Here is a 7,099-nt window from a genome sequence, read left to right on the forward strand (position 1 = left end):
TAAACTTCATGTACAGAAAATAAATAGGTACATTGGCGGGCTTACTGCTATAAAGCAATATCTTCCAACCAACCAACCAAGTACTTTAAAAAAAAAATCAATTTTATTTTTATAAACTAGTTTTACTCGGCCAGTGTTTCTGTGGCTCAATTTTGTAAAATGAAAAAAATAGAAAATACAAATTTCTTGCATGTTTAATTTCGCGTTGTTTGTGGGTATACAATATTTTATTCAAAATTTCAATCAAATTTTTAATGCGAATTTTTTGTATATTGTAAGTTGTGCAGTAGCGATTTAAATGTTTTTTTACAACTATGATTACTATACCTAAAATAAATCCCTTCAGCTACTTTGAAACAACCGTCTGAGTGCTTGTTCGTTCAATATACCATTTAGAAAAAAATGTCATGGAACTTTTTCCAATACATGCATCACTATTTGAACCTATTTTATACCTAAAATACTTGCCTATGAATCGAGTAAATATAAAGAAATATTTAAATCTTATACCAATTTTTAAATATTGATTTTTTTAAAAACAGTTTAATGGACAAATGAGTACCTACTCTGGTGACGTAATCGCTAATAGTCTCTAATAATAACTGATTCATTATTATTTCTTAATGTTTATTATTTAAAAAAAAAGTGACTTGTTACAATTACAAAATTCCAAATGTGCTAAAATACCTGGAATAGGGACAAGACAGAGGAAAACGGGAAAGATCAAAGCTCAAGTCAAAGAAAAATTCTACGAAACGAGGGACATGCCAATATAGACAGATAATATTAAATCGACGTGCCCTACGTAAAGTGCTCTAACTACATTTTTGTCAATTTTGAGATATTTGGTGTACCTTATCAACTGACCGTTATCTACAAATGTAAACAAACAAACAAACTAAAATACGCCTAGTTTTCAGGCGTATAAGACGCTATCTACATCGAATTTTCGAAATGAACTGAGATCCTAAAACGCTAACTACGTAATTTTGACAAGGCATAAAGTCTTGAAACGAATTACATACATTATTTTATCGTGTTTTTGAATGTATAATACTAGTTAAGAATTTCAGATAAAACCGTTAATTAATAAATAAAAATACGTTGAAAAAATCTTCTAAGATCTCTCCTGTAAAGTAACAGATTTGCAGATAGAGTACTTTACGTCAATTGAATATATCGAAATCCCCATATTCTTCGTAAACCAATTTTAATGAAAGATAAATTAAGGAGCTTTGTTAATTTCTTTAATTTGTTAAGAGTTTGTTATAATTATAAAAGACAATATGGAATAAAAGCTTACGTTATGATATTATTACCATGGAGGTCATCCGAAATACATTGAAAAATAAAAATCACTTTTAATGTAAATAAGTAAAATAAAATGAACAAGCAAAATAAAAAAGGATTTTTTAAATGCAATTATACGTTGTATATTTTAAGCTTGCAGAAAACGGCGCCTACGTTAATGAGAGTATATTTGAGATTTCGAGGTTTTCAAAAGCAACCCTTTAATTCCTTTCATTAGCCGGCAGGACGGCAAAGCACGAAAAAAGACATTCAGAAAATTCTCTCTCAATTACAGCTCGTTATGACGGAATTACCCGACGGAAAAAAGAATAAAACGTTCCTTAATATTAAGTTATGTAGCCACAATGAAAATGGCCATATTTCATATTTATGTATCACGAGCGACCGCACATCCAATCGGCGTACCAATTCGCAAAACGTTTATTTTTATTTCAATTACCATGGTGCGCACATAAATCGCCTTTGCGAAAATTCGCTACGGCCACGCGCGGGCTAAATTGTAATTTCCCTGGCATCACAATGAAATTCTGCGGTCGCCATACATGAGGAATTGTTCGTGTTTTCCGGACGCACTACACGTGCACTCAGGGCTGCCACGCGCCGCAAGAATTCGCAATAGCTGCAATCCCATTTCCTGAAAAAAAGTAAAATTTTCAGTAAAACCATAATGGACTAATTGGAGGGAGGGGGTGTCCATTTAAGCCGAAGTCCGTTATATAAAAATACGTTTAAAAAAAAAATATTTCAAAAAATTTATATTTGTACACTGTATTAAGATATATTTTATGGAAACACAAAAAAAAAACTTTATTTGTTGTCTTCGGTCACTCGTCATAAAGTGACGTAGCTGTTCAGCAGCCTTCTAAATTGCGAAAATGTGTACATTATTTATTGACCGCATTTTATGTCATTTATATCCGAAGTTGAGGTCCGTTATATCGAGGTTTTACTATAATTAATTTATTTATATTATGACTTGACTGTATTTTAAGTACCTGTACCAAAATCTTGTATAGCAAATATAATCTAATAAATCAACATCAAAATGTACACAACTATTCGATTTCCATTCATTTACATACTATCATTTATTAGCATGATCATTTATTTCCATACTATATAAGGAATAATATTATTTGGTGTGCCAATTTAAATATTTAGGTGATTTTCATTTTCTATGCATTTTCATTGCTGTATGTAGTATGTATTGGGTAAAGAAAATTTAACATTAAAATACCGGCAGTAAAATGGGTATATTAAATATAAAGTGGTTTGATGAAAATTAGCGATAACAAAAAATCGCATCCCTGTTACGTCACTCGTCCGCGATCTATCATTGGGCCATCAATTTCCGCTTTTTTTAGAAAAGGTATCGCATGTGTTTGACGTTTTCAGCTACGACTATAAAAAATCTGATTTTGGTCAGAATCTGGAGAAGGTTAAATAAATATGATTTATTTGCATCAATAAAAAAAAACCAAGGAGTTCATCCAAATTTCCATTTGTCGTTGGAAATAACGTTAAAATCAAACGTGACTGGTTGCGCTTACATTGATTTTAAGCATATGGAATATAAACAAAATATTTCTGTAATTTAATGAAAAAATTATACTTTTAACTGGACTAGGGTTGAATTGGCCTAATCTCTTTTAATTTTTGGTATTGACTTTTCATTACCAGGTTAAATTTTGTGATTTGTGAATACGCCATTTTTACACAATATCTGGAGACATGTGTGATTTTATTTATCTTTATGAAGTATAATGTAATATATGAGAGATAATTATTTGTGAATAACACATTTTTTCTTATGTTACTCGATGGCAGCGCCATCTGCCGAACGTAACAACAACTCATTCAATACTATTGATAGCTGCTATCACTGCTATCACAAGAAGTTTCAATGTTTTCGTATGCATTTTTATTTAATAGATTTTTTACTTCTTCGTTGCTTGACAAGCATTGTGACACAAAAAATATTAGAAATATATGCTTTCTGTATTATTTATTAAACCAGACTATGCCACACACACACGCGGCTAGATAAAACTAGTATTACAATAATAACTACTTGTACGTCTTATTTAAGCAAATTAAATTACAAAAAAATACATGTATGTAAATATTTGTGTTAATTCTTAGTGTGCACCTAATCATAAAAGGCAAAATAGAGGGTGGACGAGGTGTGGACAGAAGACAGATCTCCTGGCTTCGGAATTGGACGGGGATCAGGACCATCGAGGTGCTGTTTAGAGCTGCCTAAGACAAGGACAATCACTCTTAAGTGATAGTCGACGTCAGGGGGACTGATATGATACGAACAGCAAAAGAAGAATTCTTAGTATGAGGTGATGAAAAAAATAATACGTTGTTCCGGGAATTATTTGAGCTTTTAAGTTTATTATAAAATTGGTTGCATAAGTTTAACGGTTGTCGATCCAACATAATGTTTTCAGAGCTTTGAGTCGCAATGAATGGATTCCGTAGGTAGATAGGTATGTTATAATGTATTGTAAACGTGTAAAGATCAGTAGTAGCAATACGCATTACAAGAGCCCTGAGCGCAATGGTTGGCGGGAACGCAAATTAGGATTTTAATGCTGGCCCATTACCACACGCTTTATCGCCGAGCGTTGCCTAATCCTCCACTGCACATGTCCAGTAGTTTAAAACAATAAGCACTAAAGCGCATCCCACGAATACAAAGGGCCAATTTTCCCTCTAGGTTTTTAATCCCCTTAGGGGTAATCAGAAAGGCTACTTTCACTAAGTGCCCCATTTCTTCCGTCTCTGGGCGCGCGTAATCCGGGACTTACAGTTTCATTCGAAGTGAGAAATGATCTCATGCGAATACCGCAGTTTTGATACGAAGTCATAAGCTCTTTGGTATTAAAAAATAATTTCATTTCTTCCCTAATACTTTCACCGCGAGCTGCGAGACGTATAGTGTTGTGTAATTACGCGCGTATTTCAATTCAAATTACACTATTGTAGTTTTATTAGATACTTAGCTGGTTTCTTCCTATCAAAGATTATGATTTTTTTTATTATTTAATAGCTTTGGTTGACCTCTTGATTTCAGAAAATCTCTTTCAAAATCAGATTTTTTTTCCAAACAAACCATCGAAAACCTTCCAAACAAGCTTTAAGTTTTGTACTGGCATTTCTTGGTGGAACTGTATTTTATAAAAAAATAACAAATAAATAATTTTTCACTAGTCTGAGGATGTCGGTAACGACAAAACACGGTCATTCGTCAAATAAAATATTACCATTCGGAGGCTCAATAATTTCGAATAATAATAAATGGTTCAATAATTTCGTAGAGCATTTTGAACTAACCATTACACCACGGAGTCTATAAGTCTTTGTATACTATTTAATTAAACTAATTTAATCCTGGTTTAAGGAGATTGTATTAAAGGTCTCCCCATCGTTACCCGTTCCCCGAGATGTCGGACTTCCACATACCGTCGCCGTATTTTTGTCCATCACAATTTTCATATAACGTAAAGATGGTGCTGAGAACAGTCTGGGGTCTTTGTCCTCGATTGTTCGTACGACACAAGAGTATTATTATATCGCACAAAGCATCGTTTTGAGACTTCCCTTTGAAGTGCCTACTATTGAACCCTCTCTTGTCTCGGGTGAACATCGAGCGCTAGTAAAACAACGGAGCCGAAACGTTAACAAACGGTTCAACAGAAAAGTGATTTGCTCTTTTTGCAACCTGGTAGTGTAATAGAATATTCTATCCGTACAGAGATGGTAATGATACCTTTGAACGAGGTTTGTACGACCTGTTGTTATAACCTGTTTCTATATGAAGACTGAGGTATTTTGAAAGTTTTAACCATATGGTCGATGTCAAGCTCTCTTATAAAAAAAAAACATCTTTTGTAAACGGAGCGAACCAACATTGTACACGATCTAAACTTAAGTATTTATAACAAAAGCTTCATAAAGCAACTTGACGAGAATCCACAACACTAACCCTCAGTATATTTGTAGAGAGATTCTTCATCAAGAATCTTGAAGCACACGTAGAAAGAATTGTTGATGAAAATCTCGGAAAATGCATGTTCCAAGGTTAGCTAGTTAACGTCGCTGCATGATAAATTCTATTTAGATTACAAACTTCAACACTTATGGTTAAGGCATATTTCGCTGTTTTTTGTTGCTGTTGTGTTTTTTTTAAAAACCTAAATATGACATATAATAAATTTAAACATTTTTCACTAATGAATTATAATCATAATTTGAGTTTAAATATATTTTGTACTTCCTATCTAAATAAGAATAATCCATTTCAGACAAACAAACAACATTATAACATTACATAGAGCAACATTTTTATCGCGAGTTACATATGTTCATACAAAAAAAAATCGATAAACCAGTCTTAACCAGGAAAGGAGACAAAGAAAAAAAGTCACATTTAAATGAACACAAAAAGTATAAGAGTAAATTCAACCACTTTTTGATCACCTTCAGAAAAGAATATATCGAAATGAAATACATGAAATGTTATATATGTTACAACTACCCTTTTAATAATTATTTATGAAACCAAATAAATTATATCAATAATTATTTCTTGATTATAATACTTAACATAACTAATGAACTTATTCAATATTTATATTTATTTTCAACTATTTTTCAAAAATTCAAGTGCTTAAATACAACGCGTTAAATAATAGAGTAACATAGGCTTAGATAACTGTGTTTCGGGTTTTGGTCCCGGGTTAGTGTTGCGGACGTGAAGTCAGAGTTTCTCGGTTCGAACCCACTCTACCACAATTTAATACCTATTTCTAATAGTAAGCCACTTAGGCTCACAGAAAAAGTATAAAATTGAAATATTTGGTAAATAATACAAACACAAATATTTCTAAGTTATAAGAATAAATTGTTTTCGATGTAATTTCGTATGTAGTAAAGGTTAGTTTCCAGGCCAACCATCCATCTGGATCTAACAACAAAATGTTTAAAGATATATGAGGGATGTGAAGTAGAGTGAAATTAATGTAGTAAGATGAATTGTTTAAAAGGACAAAAAGGTTCTACTGGAATTGGCATTAAACAGTGAATTTCTGACGAAATTCAAGAATTCGAACGTAACCCAAAGTAGGAATAAGATTACAGAGCTGGCTACAAATAAGATGAATAACAAATCACGAAAGGAAACATGCTATACCCGTAGCATAAAAAATATAATGAAAATTACATAATGTGTTTACATATTCATTATTTGTACCGTTTTTGGAATCGATGCTTTGTAAGTAGCGAGTTTTTTATTTTAATTTTTTATTTTTAACACCTATCAGTGAAATCTAAACTGGCTGTACTCAACGGAGTCCTGGTACCAAACCAAACGTTTAAAAGTGAAGCATAGAGTTGACAAAATAAGGATGAAAGTAGACTGAATGCAGTCAAAAAGAGATCTCTTAGATGAATGTGCAGAAAAACGATGTAACGTAGTTGTTCTAGGAAATAATGCAAGGCTGAGATGAGCATTATCGATACAACTAAGAAAGGTGTGTTGGATCTTTGGACATGTGGAACAAATGAGTAAAGAAAGAGCAGTAATGAAATATATAACAGTAATAAGGTAAAGTAAATTTATGAGGCAAATGCAATTGGAAATTGGAACAGAGGAAGGCCGAGGAAAAATTGGTATGATGAAATATTTCAAATACTTGTAAGTGGTCAGGTGAGTCGTAATGATCGTCGGGTGTTTATGAGGAGATGCATGAATGTGGAAGAGCCGAAGATTGTTTGCAAA

The sequence above is a fragment of the Brachycentrus maculatus genome, unplaced genomic scaffold (assembly GCF_059751285.1).
Source record: "Brachycentrus maculatus isolate JH-2025_06_01 unplaced genomic scaffold, ASM5975128v1 h1tg001338l, whole genome shotgun sequence".
NCBI lineage: Eukaryota > Metazoa > Arthropoda > Insecta > Trichoptera > Brachycentridae > Brachycentrus > Brachycentrus maculatus.